General features: G+C 47.8%; 1 long non-coding RNA gene across 1 annotated transcript; it reads right to left on the bottom strand.

Moving 5' to 3' along the window:
• Positions 1-6,547: 6,547 nt before the first annotated feature.
• Positions 6,548-8,273, bottom strand: LOC133891068 (uncharacterized). The gene is made up of 4 exons (XR_009904144.1): positions 7,975-8,273; positions 7,744-7,884; positions 7,459-7,667; positions 6,548-7,075 (listed from the first exon to the last, which is right to left on the bottom strand). It is a non-coding gene; the product is annotated as an uncharacterized LOC133891068 (long non-coding RNA).
• Between the last annotated feature and the right edge of the window lie 10,903 nt (positions 8,274-19,176).

Genomic DNA, 19,176 nt, shown 5'->3' with positions numbered 1-19,176 from the left:
GCAACAAGCCTCCCTCAGTCCCTCCCGTCCTGTCATCCCGTGTATCTAATCGCTCGGGCTTCCACCGTAATCCCATGTGTCCACTCCAGTCGGCCAGCCGCCAAACCTTAGAGAGACGGTTGCTGCTGCCGGAGCGCCCCCCTCCGTGAGGCCACCAACAGCCACATCTCTCCTTCATCCTCCCAGACCCCGTCTCCCAGATCCACCACCTCCCCTTTCACGCCTTCTTGGTTTTGCACTAACAATTCCGAGAACCCCGACGACGCCCTCGTCGTCGCCAACCGTGCCGCCACCATCGCGTGGCTCGTCCCCATCCCCTCACTACCGTCGCTGCACGGCGTTCTCGTGCTGCTTGAGGACAACATCGCCAATGAAGGGGCGCTGAACACAACAGCCAGGTTGCTCGCCATGGTCGGGTCAATGCCGGTGTGGTCGAGCGGCTCCGGCGCACCAGCGCAATTGTTCTGGGCATCGCCAGCCTCAACGAGTGGTGCAACTTCTGCGACCCTGGCAACCCCGCCGGATGGAGCGCCCGTGGCAGCCAGGGCACAGTCCGTCGCTCCCCCTTCCTTACCTCTTCCATTTTTCTTGAATGCTTGTCCTTGTTTCCAATTGGTTTCATGAAGCCACTAGAAGCAATGTTGCAATGGCAATGCCGGCTTATTTGGGGTTGGTTGTGCAAAAATCAATACGTGTCATCAGCAATTATGTGCTCCTCGAGTAGCGGGTCAGCGATTACGGCTGCTGCAAACCTAGCAGCGGTGACGATTGGGACCGAGACATATGGCTCCATCATGTGTCTGTCCAGCTACAACTCTGTCGTTGGGATCAAGTCCATCATTAGTGCATCATCCTGAGTTTTAGCATATTAATTAATAGCAATTTTTACTTTAAATTAAAAAAATTAAATCAAATAAATTTTAAAAAAATATGTATAAATATATATATATATATATACACTAGTATGTATATATTCATATATATTAAATTCACTAAGTATTCCAAAATGCACTACCTTAATTTCTAAACTTCTTCGTGCATTAATTGATTCATGTACATATGGTTTATTATTTTTATGGTTCTTTAAGTGGAGATTTGAAATTGAATGTCTCTAAACTTCAAATCTATTCTTAGATTCCATTAAGCTCAAATCCAATTTGAATTCAAATCTTTTTTATTCAAATCATCTTCCAAATCTTAGTGCTTTACTCTCATCTCATAATTTAAATATCCCCAATTGAAATTATGCCAAGAGCTAACTCAAATCCAAATTCAAATCCCTCTTTTGAATTTATCTCAAAACCCTTTTCTTTTTCCCTTTTTCCTTTTCTCCCTGGGCCTAATCTTCCCTATCTCTCTCTTTGCGTGGCCCAGCAAACCAGCCCACCAGCCCAGCTCTCCCCGCGCACGCCAGCCCGCTCGTGCTCGCCCATGCCAAAGCGCGTGCGAGCCTAGCCGTCCACGTGTTGACCATCCGGCTTGCGCCCTCTCTGCTTGATTGCCATCGCCGTCTCCCTCACCGGCGCGCCACCGCCGCGCTGTCCGCCCCGCCACCGCGACAGCTGGTGCATTCAATGAGCCGTTGACTTTCTCGTCATCTCCGCGCTTTCGCTCTCTCTCCCCTCTCTCTGCTCTCTCTACGCGCAACCGAGCCACCTGACACTCGCGACTTTCTCGCCCGCGCACGCGCGTGGCCGGCGCAGTGCGGCCATGCAACGGGAATTAAGGTGGGCGCCGCCCTGCCACCTCATCATCGTCATTGCTCACCATTGTAGCTTTGTCGTCGCCATTTCTCCCCCCGCAAGCAGCCGAGGAGTACCAGGAGCTCCCCGTCGTCCCGGTGCCGCCCCTGCCTCGCCCAGAAGCTGGACCGAAGCATGCGCACACCAGAGACGTGGAGACGCCACCGCCGTCGCCGAAGCTTCACCGCCGGTCACTGTCCTCTCCCTCTCTAACTCCAAGCTCGATGAGCTTCCCCTCTCCCTCCCCTTTCAATTGTGTGCATCGTTTCTCCTTTGGCCCGACGCTGGCAAGCCCATCCACGATGACCAAGCGCTGCCATACCTCGCTCGCATGCCATCAGCCAAGCCGCAGTCTAGTCATCGGCCTTTGGACCCCCTGGCCGAATTCCTCGTATCGCATTGCACCCGTAGGAACCTTTAGCCGGCCAAACCCACCTCACTTTCTTCTTCTCCACTGCTCCACCTCACTTTCTTCTTCTCCACTACTCCAGCCGAGCTCCGCCACCTAGCTTCATTCCGGCCGCCATCTGATGCCGCTTCAGCCGCTGTTGGCTAACGTTAAGCCCCCAAACGGAATCCCTGTCACATGTAGAGGCCTGGCCATCGTTTCTCTTCATGAGTCACTGGCGGGAGCGCGAGTCCGGTGAGCCCTCCAACGCGGCTCCACTGCGATTGCTTGCCGCCATTCCCCTTTTGCCGCTTCGTTCTGCTGGCGCGCCCGCACACACGCACGCATGTGGCTCGGCCCGCTCCCGCGCCATGTAGCCCGACCAAGGCAGGTCGTGGCTCGGCCCGCGCGCCGTCAGCCTGCCAGGTTAGCCCAGCCAGCCGAGACCGTGCCTCAGTGGGCTGGCCTAGCTTCCACAACCCGCAACACCAGTCGGCCTGACCCCAGTGGGCCGACCACTGTGCGGCCCAGGCCCAAGCCTAGCCCAATCCAAGCCCATATCTAACCCAACCCGAGTTACTGTTCACTGGGCCTAGTGTCATTTCATATTTCTCAATTTAATTTTAGATTAAATCTTCCCTGAATCATAACTTCTCTGTTCTGACTCCGATTTCAGCGATTCTTTCGCCAAAATTCATCTAAATTCGAGATCTGCCTATCTATCGCAGTGTGATATCCATTAGGGATCATTTGGCTTTCCATTTGGTTTTGTTTGATTCTTCTCTAGTATAGTTTGTTATTGATCGTAGTCGCGTTTACAGAACCAGCAGAATTTTGTGAGTGCTACGCAGGAAGCATCAGGATCTTGGAGGATCCTAATTACGACCAAGGCTTAGAGGAGAACATTAGAGAAGAAAATTCCTATCTCCTTGATCATATTCAACCTATGTTTTCAAATAATCTACATAATCAACTAAAAAACTAAACTTATTATCGCATGTACTATGTATTATGCTTTCAACTGCTTATAGTAGTTAATCCTATCAAATAATTATCATATCTTAAATGTTATCATCCAGAATATATATCACCCTAGGATTTACCTGTCGTTATCTATATTAATGTCAGACGACGCCTTGATATCTAGCATGCTTAGAATTGAATACGTCTCCCCGGAGACGTCGCTTCCAAAATATGTCTTTTTGGAGATATCGCTTGATCGTTATTAATGTTAACTCATATACTATGAATCCTTGATGGTTGTGAATTCCGCGATGGTGGTGAGATCCTTGATGTCATGTGGGATATTGCGGGTGGTGTGTAAAAATAGGTGAAAATTGTTTTGGCAAGGGCAGGTAGAGTGGTACTCTGGACGAGGATGCTCTTGGGGACTTGAGTTACCTTTGTGTTATTCATTGCCAAAAAATGTTTGCTTTGGCCTCTTAAGGACCAAATCATTTCGTCACCATGCTTAAGCCACCTCAGTACAACCATGCGTCCTGTATGGGCAGAACTTGACTTTTCTTTCATCAGACTAGGTTAAGCATCAAACTAGGAGGTTGAGAGTAACGAGAAGTCAAGTGACTTTATGTGCCTCTGTTTGAATGTGCAAAGACCGGCAAGTGCTTAAAAATGAAACCTGGCATTTAGTACAAGACCTCTAGTACTTGGGGTGTCTCATAGAAAAGCTCTGTAGGAAAGGTGATTGAAGTGTCTCGGTATGATTTGCTCCTCCGCTTGCAACAGTTGGAGGCTGAGCATATCGTGTGGGTACAGTGTACAACCTTTGCAGAGTATAAACCTATTCAAATAGCCGGGTCCACGGTCATGGACATGCGAGGATAGAACCTTTTTGACTAGTCTCCGGGTGCGTGTGTCTTGATGAGTGAGTGTTTGGACTAGATATCCGTAAGATGAGGTTGCTGACTAAATCCGCCAGGATCTGTGTGGTACTAGAGGTACACCAGATGTAATGATAGGGACTGTGGAGTGAGGTGTAGCCCCTCCCAGAACCAAAAACCCCCCAGATAAGACTTGTTACCTGGTTTTGAATAACTCCAAACTGTTTTAAGGTTAACAGTAGAGAATACAACTGAGTCCCTGCATAAACTACTTTGCACTTAAAACTAAACTGTAAAGTCATATCCTTGAATTAACTTTATGCATCTATCAAACTCTTGAAGTAGTATAGGGCTTGCTAAGTACCTTCCGTACTCACTCTTGCTGTCATTGAGATGAGGAAACTGAAGCCGACCTCGCTAGAGGAGAAGGCAAGGACGAATAGTGGACTTAGAAGTCGTGTTCGCACCCTAGATGCTTGTGGCTTCGGGTCATTGTCTTTCGCTGTGATTTTGTTGGGCGTTAGGCCATGTTTGTAATATACAATATGGTTTATAACATTTTGTACTCTGTAACTTTAATGCTTTATGTACGAAGTTTTACTGTGATACTACAACTGTTATACTATGCATATCAGCTACTTGATCCAAGGACTGATACATGAGACATAGGAGATCCCGGGAGATTGGGGTCTTACAGTTGGCCTCACACTTGCATTCTAGTTATGCACTAACAAATATGGTTGATATTGCTTTAATTTTGCACAAAGGGCGGAAGGAGGGCTTGTAGGCAGACATGATTTATTAAGTTTATTTGTCTTGCAAATAAAAGTAGGAACCTTGTTGGCAGGAAGAACTTTGGGCTTGTAGTTTGTAAATTGTAATACAGTCTTTAAGCTACGGTTTAGTGCTTTCGGGTTTGAATTATCGATTCACAATCGATACCGGCATGTTTCCGTCCCGATAACACCATTTCGGATTTTCTCGTATTATCGACGTCGTATTCGTTTCCGACATTATCGTTATCGACTTCGTTTCCGGCATTATCATTATTGACTTCGTTTTTGAGTGAAAATGTGAAACTGAAAGTGGTTTAGGCCTTTTTCGATCGTTTTTGAACCATTTTCATCTGGGATCTTATGATCATAGGAAGCCCATCTGTATGTCGGTCACAACGACATCACATCGGCCGGCTAGGAAGCCCATCTGTACGTCGATCACAACAACATCACATTGGCCAGCCGGTCGGTGCGCGGGCGTACTTCAAATTCAGGAGGCAGAAACGCACAATGCATAGAGCTTGGGTTGGGTTGGGTCGGGGTACCATCGCCTCTGCCTCGCCCCGGCCTGACCGGCTGCCGTGCCAGAGAAAGATGTGGCACTAACCATGGCATGTGTTCGGCCAGCGGTAGATCCAGGGGGAGGAGGGGGCTCTAACCCCCATACTGGCTGCACCTCCATTGGAAAAGTAGGGGTGGTGGAGGAGGAGAGGGGAGAAGATGGGAGAGGAGTAGGAGCAAGAAGAAAGCCCCCTTTACATTTGGAGGTTGCGTCTGCCACTGTATTCGGCAAGCATGCACTTCAACGGTTTTTTCCAGGAGAGAGTGGTTGTTCATTGCTCAACGACATCGTATAGTCCCGCTCCAGTGGTAGGAAGCCACTGTTCGGGCCCAGTTGTTCCTGCTGGGTATTTTTTTGCCAGTTTTGCTACAGTATTGTAGTGCAAGTAGGGGTACCACTACGGATGACGCTTAGCCTATTTTGATAGGCTTTTGTCACCGTGTCATTTTTCTTCTCGTGTGCGGTCTCATAAAGGTTAGCCCTGTTTGGAGAAAGGAGGATTGGTCCAAGAATGTTTAGGGATTGGATCTCGCTCTTTCCAAATAGGCCCTTATTTGATTGGTAAATTAGCGCTTGTAATTCAGTGTGCTTTTACCCTTTATCTTCTCTTAAATGAATGAATGGACAAAGCTCCTGTTGGTCATCTCAAAAAAGGAAAGGAAAATAAGGAATGGCTACTCAAGGACGAATCCATAATCCCTACATTTGATTGCACTTGAAACCCTGGATATATTACACTCGAACTGTCATATTCACAGCCTCTCGGTTTATCTAGGATAGGGATCAGTATTTGTAACGTTGTTCACCGAGACATTATCCTCCACAATCACATCAGACCTCTCATGTATGCAGTTCCTATGGATGTGTTGTTCCGGCCACCACTTGCTGTCTTAGTCTGAGTATGATCACCTCCTAGCAGCCTAACCAATCCGAAGTCTGCAATTTTTGGGTTCATGTTTTCGTCAAGATGTTTGTTGGAACCGAAATCCCAGACAAGGCAGGCCTTCAAATACGAGGATATCGAAGGGCCCTCAGAGTGACACGTGTTAGAGGTGGAACAGTCTTTTTGATCCCCTTTTCGGATACAGTGTGGCCCTATTTATAACCCGTACCCGGCCAACACAAGTGCGGTTTACAAATCCTACCCCCCCCCCTCACCTGCTACATTCTTGAATATCTAGGGGCATTATAGTACAAATGAGCACAATTACATAATTACAACCCTACCCTGAACGACCGAAAACGGGCCCACTGTCCCGTAGCGATTTCTGCCTCCGAAGATGTATCGAAGCCTTCTCCACTCGGATGTTCGTCAGATAGCCTTCGTCCCTCGAGCGAAGGTCGGCTTGTATCTTCGCACGCCGCGATCACTCAGGACCGCAGGCATGGATTTCGCCCGTCGGCCAAAGGTCGCCCTCGTCTTCGCCGGTACGGGAGATCGAAGGTGCGGGCGCGCCTACACCCTTCGACCGACGGCGCTCCGTGATCTTCGCCGCTTGCAGATGAAGTCCCTGAAATAAAGCTGTAATGGCAGGCATGCAATATTTTCAGTAGACTTCGTGGTACCCTCCGAAGAGGGGGGCGGGAAATTATCCCTAACAGTAGCCCTCTACTGGTAAGATTTATCTGCAAGATGTTATTTTCTTTCAAATCCCGGTGAATGATCCTTATGCTTGAATCTGCGTGAAGGTACAATATTCCCTTGGCGATTCCAAGAATGATATTGTACTTCTGCTCCCAATTTAGAATTTCTCTCCTACTAGTATCTGTTTCAACAAAACATGTGACTAGAATTAAAGAGAGTTTGGTCATACAGAATATATACAATGCCAATTTACACTTATGCAAGAAGTTATCCAGTAACGACAACTTCAAATTGTTTGTACTAGTCCTGTCTGCAACTAGCTTGCCAGAAATGCTACAGTGAATATTTAGTACTTGTTCTGCTACCCATGGTGCTCATGCTAATTCAATTCTCACAATTTTCTTGGCATGGTTGATTTCAATTTTTAAGTGTAGTTTCCAAACACCATCATCATGTACACCTGACCAACAAATCAACATTTTTTTCTGAAATGTAACAGAGCACAGAAAAGATAATTTGCATAAACAAGAAAAAAATGTGTATAGCAATTGTAGAAGAAAATACCAAATAGAAATTTGTCAAGGCTTCCATTCTTTATATGTTCATAAACAAGCATCATCTCGTCCCGGTGCGAGCAGAACCCCAGTAACCTGACAAGCTTCTTATGCTGAAGCTCAGCCAATACTTGCACTTCATTGTGTAGCTGGTTCAGTCTGTCTAGTAATCCGGGATAGCTTCTTCACTGCTAACTTTTGTCCATCAGAGAGCTTTCCCTGTAAAACAAATCCCTTATAAGCCCCAAAAAAGGTGGGCGATGCTATTGTTCTCTTGTTTGCTGTGGTTGCTTACCCTGTATACGGTACCGAACCCGCCCTCCCCCATGGAAGTTGCCGGTTGCTTCTTGCAGGGTAGGTAAATCGAATGCCGCCCATTTTCCCCTTTCAATCTTCTTCGGCGCCGCTGTTGTTCTTGAGATAATCGGCGCTGGAGCTATAAAAATATACTAAATTACATCAGCAAATTAGATCCCCCTTGCAATGCACATGGAACACTTAAACCGTCAAACGGTAGGCTTCTTACTGTTTTTGTTCTTGAAATGCTTCCTTCTCTTGAAGCAAAAGAAAGAAAAAGCCGAAAGAATCATCACCAAGAAAAAGGAACAAGCAACAGCTGCAGAAATTTTCGCTGATCAGCCTTTTTTCCTCCCTGCATAGGTCAATCGACGGAAAGCTCAATCAGTACTGAAAGAAACGGTAAGCGTGGACTTCTTACGCACCGCGTACGGGTCCTTTTCGCTGGTTAATGAAGCAACTGATTTTGATGGGACTGAACAAGTCAAGATGGAACAAGTTAAGATTAGTGGATCATGTATACGTGTAGGTGATTCGCATGTGAGCTGCCCGACAAAATCTTATCACAATGGTAAAACAAGTATCGCAGGTAATTATTTCTAATTGATTTTCTCGAACTCACCTGCTACGTTCGCCGGATGCGTCAAGTTCGCCAGCACCTGCGTGGGCGGTGGTGCCGATGGCCGCGCCAGCATCGGGAGCTGCATATTAGGGTTTGTGGGTTATACGGTCTATCCCCTATTCCTCTGTTTTATCTGTGTTGTCGTTCACAATACTATCTGGGATTGGAGGTTAGAGATATATTTATAAACACCACTTTCAGTGCTACACCCATTTTCAGATAAACCGTTAGACTTCTTAACCATATCACCAACCATATTTAGATATGCCAAACCATATCACCAACCATATTTAGATATGCCAGTTATATGAATCTACAATATACTAGTCCCTAGCACATATATATATACATATAACTGAGTCATATGCCTTGATCATACTATATATGAGATTAATTCTAATATGATCATGTGGGCCAACAGCCTGCGAAACCGATCTTGCATAGCAAACCCAGCTATTCCACCCTGTATTGTATCTGGGCTAAAACATATACGTACATATTCTAGTAGAGTATATCTTAATCAATTCATCTACTGTATTCCAGTTCAGTCGTACTCGACACCTCAAGTATTAATTATTTGAGTTAAATTTTATATCAAATATTCCCCGTCACATACAACGGTTAAATAGATATTTCCACATTAAGTTGAATAGACAAAGACCACAATATATATAACTCTGAATAAATGTTAAAAGCCACATAAAAGTCCAACATCTCGCACTTGGCTAAAACATTTTAATCAATAAAATGAAATCTCATGTCTCTAATATGTTGAGAAAATAATTCCTGATTAACTATCTTAGTTAGTGGATCTGCAACCATACTAGTACTTGGCAAATAAACCAAACGAACAAACTTATGTCTATTTATTACATCACAAATATAGTGATACATTCCCTCAATGTGTTTACTTTTACTATGAAATTTGGGATCCTTAGAGACCTTGATCGCTGCTTGGTTATCACAAAATATAGTGACATATTGTGATGCAGTTTCCATAACCTTACTTGATGCAAGAAATTCCCTTAACCATACACCTTCCTTCACCGCTTCAGATACAACAATATATTCAGTTTCCATGGAAGAAAGAGCAACTGATTTTTTTTTTTGCTACACCAAGAAATAGCACCTTCTGTCAAAGTGAACATATAACCTGAAGTAGATTTCCGATTATCCAGATCTCCTTACCAATCAGCATAGTATAACCCTGCAGCTAAAGATTATGACTGTTAAAACATAATGAGTAGTAATCCATAGTTCCTTTAGCATAACATAATACATATTTCATTTGTTTCCAGCGCTCTTCCCCATGATTCTTTTGATATCTACTAATGATTCCAAGAGCATGGCTGAGGTTAGATCGTGTGAATAACATAGCATACATAAGACATCTCAAAGCTAAAGAATAAGGAATGTTAATCATTTTATTTTTTCCTTATGAGTTTTTGGACATATTTCCTCACTCAGTTTTGTTTCCTTTACTAAAGGTATATTAACAGGTTTGCAATTTTCTATAGAAAATCGTTTTAAAACACTACGAAGATAAGACTTTTGGACAAACCAAGAAATCATTTATTCCTATCTCTATGTATTTCCACTCCTAAAACATAGGAAGCTTCTCCCATATCTTTCATATCAAATTTAGAAGACAACCAAGCTTTAACTTTCGTCAATGTAAATTTATCATTAGAAGCAAGAAAAATATCATCAACATATAAAGATAGTAGCATAAATTTTCCACCAATAACTTTTGAATATATGCAATGATCACCTTCTATCATTGAAAAACCATATGACGTGATAGCATTATTAAAAACAATATATCATTGACATAAGCTTGTTCAAGACCATAAATTGATCTATTCAATTAGAAAATCTTAATTTCATTCCCCTTTTCTCCAAAGCCTTCCGGTAAAAGCATATATATTTCCTCCTCCAAATAACAATTAAGAAAAGCAATTTTGACATCCATTTGGTGGAGTTCAAGATCATAACAAGTTGTTAAAGCACTAATAATGCGAATAGAAGTAAACTTTACAACAGGAGAAAAAGTTTCCACAAAGTCAAACACTCCCTTTATGTAAAGCCTTTAGCAACAAGTTTAGCCTTATATTTTTCCACTTGGCCTGTTGCATTAAGTTTCCTTTTAAATATCCATTTAAACCCTATGGGCTTGCGGTTATTTGGTAAAGTAACAAGTTACTAAATTTTATTCTTCCTCATTGAGTTTAATTCTTCCCACATTGCTTACACCCATAGTTTTGATTGAGGACACTAATGACTTCTTTATAAGTCTTTGGGCCTTCCTCTAAATCTGAAATTTTAGAGTGTTGTCGAGGGTTAATCCCTGACAATGATTTCGGGGTGTATTAGACGACGGGTGCGTGATCTATGTTCTGGGTGTGCCCGCGGAATGTGTGTGCATGTGTTGCTCAAGAACACCAGAGATATCCAGGTTCAGATCTCCCGTGGGGTAATAGCACTACATCTTGTGTCTTCTTCTTCTTCAAAAGTCCCTTTCTCAAAAGATATCCTCCTTATATTTCAGAGAGGTAGGAGTCTTACATGTGGGCCCAACAAAAAGACCCATGTCTACCTAGATGATCAATATAGGCTATGTGTGGTGCTTGCCCTGGAGCATTGCGATGCCCGTCCCATCCATCGGTCGTCTTCCTGCTTATCACGCCTGGGTCATCCAGCTTGTCCTATCCCACCGCCGGTTTTCCACGCACGCCTGCCACGCCCCCCCGTTGCGTCTGCGAGCCCGTCCCACAACAATTAATGTTGCGGGACAGGACACGGTAACCCTGTGCTGGCCATGCCACCTCCATCGGAGTGAACCATCTAGGAAGGAAAAATGGCATGAGCAGTGGCATTAAATAAGGTTTGACTGGCCAGACGAGTACCTACCCCGCGACCAGCATGGGCTGGTTGCGGAAAATCCCCTGAAGGTCAGGGTCATGGTCGTGCTGGCTACGACTGGTCGTGTGCTGGGCCAGGACCAGAGAAAGAAAGCTGATACTGCCAAAACTGGCCATTATAGGCCATCACGGTGGGGGACCCCTATATTCTTTATATCAACAATAGCCCCCAAACTCCATCACAGATATGGTGATTTGAGCTATTCTTCATAAGGATGTAGTTGGACCTGGTCATACCACTTGGGCCCTGGGTGGACAAGAGTTTTGTCCAGTGAGTGGTCGGTGACATGGTCCACCATCGTGGCTAGCTCAGGAAATCACATCCTGAGGCACTAGAAAGGAGCCTAACTTCCCCAAGTCCAAGTGCACCACCGTGAAACTGAAGCATATGAACTAGAATCGCATGCTTCCATGTCGCCTGTCTTCTGGATATCGCCCTAGGGTGGGGGGAGGTCCCTGCTCCCCTCCAGGGAGAGATTGTGATCTTCGTCTCATTCTTCTTGACAGGTCTCGTCCCCCCTTCTCTGAGTTCTTTACCACCGTCATCTATTTTACAACATCTGTCACCTCCATCTCAACCCCAACTCCATCATCATGTTGAGCATCTTCGCTCACATGTGTGAAAACTTCATTGGGATCGAGCCATGCCTTGATCTCTTCCGGTTTTTCTACACGGGCAAGTTGTAGCCCGGGCCGGCCATTGGGAGCTGCGGCTTTCGTCTTCATGACGGCGTTGTGAGCTACTATCTGGAGATGAATCTAAAATCATCGTGGTCGGGTTGGAGGGAAGAGTTGTTCTACCTCACGACCGATGACTCCTTGGACAACCTTTGGGTGCCAGATGCGCCAGCGCGCCTTGCAGAGAGATGGGGAAAATCTCCCACGTGGACTGCAGAACTGCTGTCCCTTGCCGGTCGGGCCAGGACGCTCGCGGAAGGCAGCTTGTCGGGGTCGAACGTTGTCCGCGACTTCACCAAGTGCCGGCTGTGTCCCCTACGGCGAAGAGCACACCCGGTGTACTTGTACACCGGGAGTGATGATGACACCTGGGAGAGCTCCGTAGGTAACATCACAACCGTCCCCATGTCACTAGGTGTTGGTTGAGCAGTGTCTTTATGCCTTTTAATAAGATCTTCTCGACGAGGTCATCGACTTGCGGGTCAGGTCACTGATGGCGGTAGCCGCTAGGAAGGGTGGTCCTCTGTGTGTCCCCTTGTGTGATCTCCCCCTGTCGGAGAGGGGTCGAGTTAGACTGGTATGTTTAGCATCTTTCCAGAGTTTCCTACTCTAATCTTTTTCCTTGGTCAGGGTCTTATGGTTCGAGTTATTTCAGCATCTTCCCGAGGTAGATGTCCTACGATCAATAGTTGACGAGGTCAAGGAGTTCTTCTGGGACATTGAATGTGAGGGCTGCCAGCCCTCCCCATCGCCTGTTGCTGCCCTTGGTACCCACCGACCTAATCGTGACACCAACCTGTCAGGTTGGAGAGGCGACTAGTCTACTCTAGGTCAGGTGGCGATCGCGGGCAGCGGCCCTACGAGCGGTGCCGGCCAACAGGAGGCTGACCCGTAGCGCCCCGACCAGTCTCTCCATGACCCGATGCCCTGCAACCAGACCCAACCAAGCCAGGCGAGCCCCGACCAGGTCAGGTCTGACCAGAGGCCTCACGACTAGGCCCGCACCGACCAAACACGCTCCAACCAGACCATCATGGACCAAGCATCTATGCAGCATGGGAAGAGGCCGACGGAGGACGTGTCTACCACGGAGGCATCCAAATGCACTCGCGGAACCCTGAGTACTAACGGCCCCATATGGGGGGTTGTCTTCCCTGACCAGCCGATTCGGTGGCTTCGTGAGGACCAGACTTGTGCTTAGCTCCCCTCCATCACGGTAAGTTTCTTGGGGTAGGTATAGATACCTTGAATTTCCTTTCCTTCCTGATTCTGTAACTTTGTTATTTGCCGCAGGCCTGTGTTAGCTCTAACGGCTCTCGTCACAACCCCTCCGATGGCACCCCCGTAGGACGTTTTGGTCCCTCTACCAGCTCTGGCTTTGTCCCTTGGAGCGTCGGTGGTGACACCAGTCCCCGTGGCACCGGTCGAGGAGCCCGTGCCGGCCCCCGACTTTCTCACTTTGGTCAGCCGTATCCCTTCTTTTGTTCGTAGACTAGTCGAGGAGAAGGAAGCGGCGGCTAGTAGGTGTGCTGAGCTGGAGAAACAGCTGGCCCACAAAAGAGAGGCTAGGTGTTTGCTGCATCAAAGGTGTGGCGAGCTTTCCGCCGAGCACTGCCAGCTCAAGGAGCATGAACGCCCTACCCTCAGCATTCTCTGGGAAGCTTTCAAAGCGCAGGCGGATCCCCTGGGGAGTCTCGGCTGGGAGTCACCAAGCCGAAGGACAACCACACGGCTCGGACCTGGGCCAACGCCATCAAGGTCCTGGTAGAAAATTTTTCTGAGCTCCCAGCTAGCCTAGCACTGAGGGGTGTAGAGGATGTGGCACATGTGGTGAGGTCGATTGCGGAGTACATTTTCTGGTACTACCGCAGCCGTGACCTCAACTTCAACCTGAACCTTGTCCGTGAGGGAGCTGTGGTCGTCGGACCCGAAGCTGAGAAGAGACTGCAGTGGGAGTTTCAAGGAGCGATGGACTACGTGACGTCTGTCTTTCGGGTGGAGGCCACCGAGGAGTAAAGAATCTGATTGTAACTTCTGTTCTGTAATATATTTGAATGAAGCCCCCCCCCCTCTTTTTGTTCTCTAATGAGTTTGTGTTATTGTGGTCGTAGAGTTCCTGGAGTGTCTGAACCATCCACCCATACCAAGCCCCCACCTACGCTGACTAGGCCTCAAGCTCTCGCTGAACCCCCGACCATTCCCACTGATGATCCTGTCGACCGGTGTATTTTAGAGGCGGTGGCCGAATGTGAACTGGGGTTTGCGGTCGAGCGGGTGAGTACGCCGAGCGATCTTCAAGGTGTGTCATTCCAACCATCTGAGCCACGTGCTGGTCCTAGGTTACCCATGCAAGACTTGACCAACTGACTCATGTGTGGCTTACGACCTATTTTTTGACCAGCCTGCCGGGAGGAGCTACTCGCGGTGCAAAGGTATCTAGAGTGGGTGACCAGACAAAGCGTCCTACAGAGAGAGGAATTCTGTGACCACCTTCGCCATTGTCAGGAGGATCTATTTGCGGCACAGAAAGACCTAGAGCAGATGACCAAGGAGAGTGACGAGCGACAAGTGACATTCTACAACCATCTTAGTCGGGCCTTTACCCCCTTCGACTCATTGCTTTGGTCCATCAGCGTTCAGGTTCGCCTGACACCCGGGAACACCGTGATCAGTCACATTTAGTGCTTTCTGGCAGTCTCCGAGGAGGCAGGTGGCCTCGAGCAGAGGATTCACGAGACCATTGGTGACCACCTTTTTGAGGTCGGAGTCTTCGGTGCCTACTTTGCCCTTGCTTGTGTCTGCGGCCACTTCCTGACCTGGACCTCTTGCTGGTAGTCGGTGCTAGTTTTTAAGGTATTCGGATGACCACGGAGGAGCTCAGCGCCTGTGCCAACTCACTTTTGTATGCCATTCGTTCCTTCCTTTGGACCGTCTGGTTCAACCCGCTTAGGGGTATCTTTGGATCCTAGGAGTATTATCTCGAGGTCGTCTAGAACTAGCCCCCGGGGCTTATTCGAGTGGTTACTTTGTAATGAAGAATGCTTGTCCTTATGTGGATTTTTTCTTTGCTTGGGCGGTGAGTAGCCTCTAAGTGCTCATAATGCCTAGGGAGGATCACGTCAACCTGCACGCTAGCTAGGTTCCCGGCACTAAGGATGACCTTTAGCCCGACAAGCCTTTCGGTGGCGACCAGCTCTTGACCCAAGCTCGGGCTTGTGGCATCATGGTCATTAACCCTCGGGCGCCTTCTCCCTGGAAGCGTGCGAGTGGTCAACTTTGGATCTCGTTCCATCAACATGAGTGAGTGAGCTAAACAAACCTGGCTGAAAAAAGAAACAAATCGCATATCCTAATAGTTATAGCCCCCAACTATCTGGCCGGCAGAAGAAACTGCCGACCGGGCGGTCAAGTTCTTGAAACGGAATTGCTTACAATTTGGTGGGTCCACGCTCGTCTGAAAGGTCCTGCAAAATAGAAGAATAGGCTTGTCATCGAGCAGCCTCATACACAAAACCAGCATTTTGCGGGTTTTGTAATTCGGAGTTGACCACCATGGCTAACATGGCCCCGTTAGGCTGGGGAAATGTAGGTCGCTTTGGAGTACCCCTCCCTCCCCGGGAGGAGCCTATTACGACCTATCCAGCCTTGGACTGAATCCAAGTCGAGGTCGCCCATGACCACTGTCACTCCCATGCCCAGTGGTCCCGACGGCGCCTGAGGCCTTGTTGGGACCAGGCTGCTCGAGACTCAGAGCCAGTTTACAAAACTCTTCCCTCGAGTTTTTATCATCATCCTCACCTGGCCACCTAGTCAGGCCCGAATGGCTAGTCATTCGAGGAGACTAGCATGCAATTCTCAACTGGCGAATCGAGTTACGTTATCCGTATTTATGCGACTTGGACTGCCAAGTTGCACTACCAGCGCTCGTATGGACTTTAATCGATGTTGTGGTAGTGATCTCCCTAACGGGCTTGGTTTCGATCCACCTCATGAATTTGTCGATTGCCATGGCTCCATGATGTCAAGCCTCCAGACAGTGAAAAGCTGAGAGAGTGGTATAGTTTGCAGTGCCTGGGCTGGTAGGTTGGTATTTCGGCCGTGGTATTGCACGACTTGCACCGTTTTACCTGCTTGCAAGCATCCTGGAGGGCAGTGTGAGGTTCGGCCTCCATGTATGCCTCTGAGGATGTTAGAAAATGTTGTGCTCCCCCATCCCAAGCGATGTATTTCAGTAAAGAGTCATTGCTCCCTTGATGGTAGAGACGGCCCTCTACCAAGGAGGATTCTTATGGTCTGCCCACGTGACCCTTTCCGCTGACACATCGTTGTCAGGGGCTGCTTGATTCTGAAGATCGTCCAAGATCTGATCCATTCAGGTCACACCCGAATGAGCAGGGTGACCATATGATGGCCACTCAAGGTCGACGGCACCAAGGAAGGCATTGCCTCCAAAGGCGTTGCCTCTGGTGTTCCATTTCCCAACAGAGCATCCCTTCCACATGGCCCGAGGCCGAGGTGGTTGGTCATATGAATCTTTTTTCAAAGTCTCCGATCGAGGCCGGTTCACAAGAAGAGATTAGATGGACCAACCCATCAGCCAAGGAAATAGTCCTTGCGAGGGACGTGCGTGGCATCCTGGTCGATGGCGTGTCGCTCTAGCTTTCTCATTTCGGAGTGGTATGTCGCCATCAGCTAGTCCGAGTACTGGAAAACCATTTGGCACTAGGGTCATCCCCAGTAGCGAGTCCCTCATCGCTAGTAGGCATTTCCCCCTCCGCGCAGGTGTTGCTCGCGTTCCAGATAAGAGACCCTCATAATCTGCAATGCTATTACTAATTGGAAAATCATAACTGAACTATATACCTAATGATGCAGGGTCTTGTGCTCGTTCGTTCCTGGTCCGCGTGTGTGACCCCTTAAAATTCTGCAAGGTAGGACAAGGATTCCCTCTTCTGATCGATAGGTGGTCAGCACCAGGGGAAGAGAGGGTTACCTTTCTGAGATCCTGGTAGGCTACCTCCCTTTTTGGTATCCCACGAGAAGTGGTCGTTACTCGATTAGTTTCTGGGTACTCTTTTACGTGATCAGGTCATACCTGGTTGATGGTTTCGGTGTGCGCCACGGGGCTGGTTGTTAGCTGTCCTGATGCAGTGAGTGCTCTTCCAGGTGGGGCTACTGTTGATGAGACTGGTTCCCCGAGGGCTTGCAGTCCATGAGCTCCCCTCAGTGCCAGGAACATGGATGCCTCTGCTTCTCTCTGTCGAATCTCGAAGCCTTCAAATCCTAATCCAATGTCCTGAATCTGGAACATATCGGGTTCGTCTGGGTCATATCCAATGAAGAACACCTCGATGCGACTCGGATCCTTGGAGTAGGACTCGTCAGTTGCCGGGGATTCAAACATGGGTAATCCAAAATAATTTAACAGCACTTACTAGAACTCGAAAACGCACCCCCCCTACCTGGCGTGCCAAACATTGAGGGTTAATCCCTAATAATGATCCGCGTTCTAGGTGTGCCCGCAGAATGTGTGTGCATGGGTTGCTCAAGAACAAGAGAGATATGATTCAGCATGAGGAAAAGCAGTGCCACGGAAAATAGTCTACACCCTCTTCGCCACCGGTACGATCGACACCACGCCGGACATAGTCTACGCCCTCACGCTCTACCGTGGCGCTCATTGTTAGGGATTAACCCTCAATCATTGTTAGAGATATGATCACACAAGAGACAGAGCGCGCAAAACCCAGTGTGCACTACTTTTCCTCAATATTTTTCTTTCTAGCCTGCAGCTCCAAACCAGCATCAAGCTATCAACCTTGCATCACGTTGGATTGCTAGCATGACAGCACAAATATGCGCTAAAGCCAACCCAAACCAGCTCTCTTGCATGTGCATGTACTTGATCGTTTCATCCACTTCCAAACGATGTCATCCTTTCGCCTGGCAGCCAAGGCCGGCCAACAAAGCTCGAGTTAGTGCTCAATCAAGACACATTGACATCCATTTATCCTCTTTCAATTCCTAGAAATTCATAGTGAAAACCGCAGCTTAAATGGCCATAATGGCAATTGAAGCTGGCTACCAGCTACTCCTCGTCGTTAGCCTCATCTTCTCACACAGTTTTGGAGTTTAATACGGCCTCAAACGCAAATCATGACAATACCAAAGTTGTAGGTCTCGTTGAGAGCTTTGATTTGAACCTATAGAAGTCCCCTTTTGGATAATGGACCTAGGAGTTATAGCCCCCGAAATCAGTGCTGCGGAGATAAGTTTGAGTTCAAATAGTTTATCTTTTGATGCATTTTTGAAAATCAACATGGCATTTTTTGACATTCCAATGAATACCAACATTTTAGATATTTTTGAGTAATACAATTTAGAGTCCAGAAACGTCCAATTTGGAGTCCAGAAGATGGAGATATCATCCTTAGAATAGAGAGCTGTGAAAAAGCAAAAACCGTAACCGACTCGAACTCGAATCCAATTCGTGTTCGGCTTGGACTCCACCTCAACCAGCCACCCCTAACCCTATAAATAGGAGTTGCACGTCCTCTCATATCCCTATTCCATGCCCTTAAGCCCTAGACATCGTTGATGCCCTATCAGTGCGCTGCCGCTCGCCACCGCCTGTGATGCGCTACCTCGTCATCCTCTCCGCAAATCCTTCTTCCCCCATCATCGCAGCAAGGTGAGGACCCCAAACTAGCCCTTTCCCCTCCTCCTTTACCCTGTGTTGTCGTCCCATGTGATCCTTAGCCAAACCCCCATCCCCTCGAATCCACCGTTGTGCCGCCACGATCGTTGCCGTCGTGAATGGCATCAGCGTTCCCCGGCCGATCAGAGCTCGGATCACTGTGCCCTTTAACTACCACGTACCCCTGGATGTCCCATAAGCCCTCACCAAACCGTTTGTCCATTAGAGCCCCGACGCCACCGGGATCACGATCGCTGTGCCCGTTGCCCAGTCTGGAGTTCTGCGCGTGCAGCGCGGGTTCAAATTGTGTTCCTAAATGAACTAGCACTCCAATCCATGAGTCCTTTGGCCGAGATGTGCCCCTGCTAGTCCTCTACATCCTCCCAAAATTGGTTTATCCAAAGCTGCAACAGAGCCCCCGTTCTCGACATCGCAATCCCTGCTTTCCAGTCCTATACATGTTCTGCGTACCTAGAATGTCAGCCGTGTTCCCCAATGAACCGGAGCTCCAAT

The sequence above is a fragment of the Phragmites australis genome, chromosome 14, assembly GCF_958298935.1.
Source record: "Phragmites australis chromosome 14, lpPhrAust1.1, whole genome shotgun sequence".
Taxonomy (NCBI): Eukaryota; Viridiplantae; Streptophyta; class Magnoliopsida; order Poales; family Poaceae; genus Phragmites; species Phragmites australis.
The sequence above is the reverse complement of the archived record's forward strand: the minus strand, read 5'-3'. Positions and strand labels throughout refer to the sequence as shown.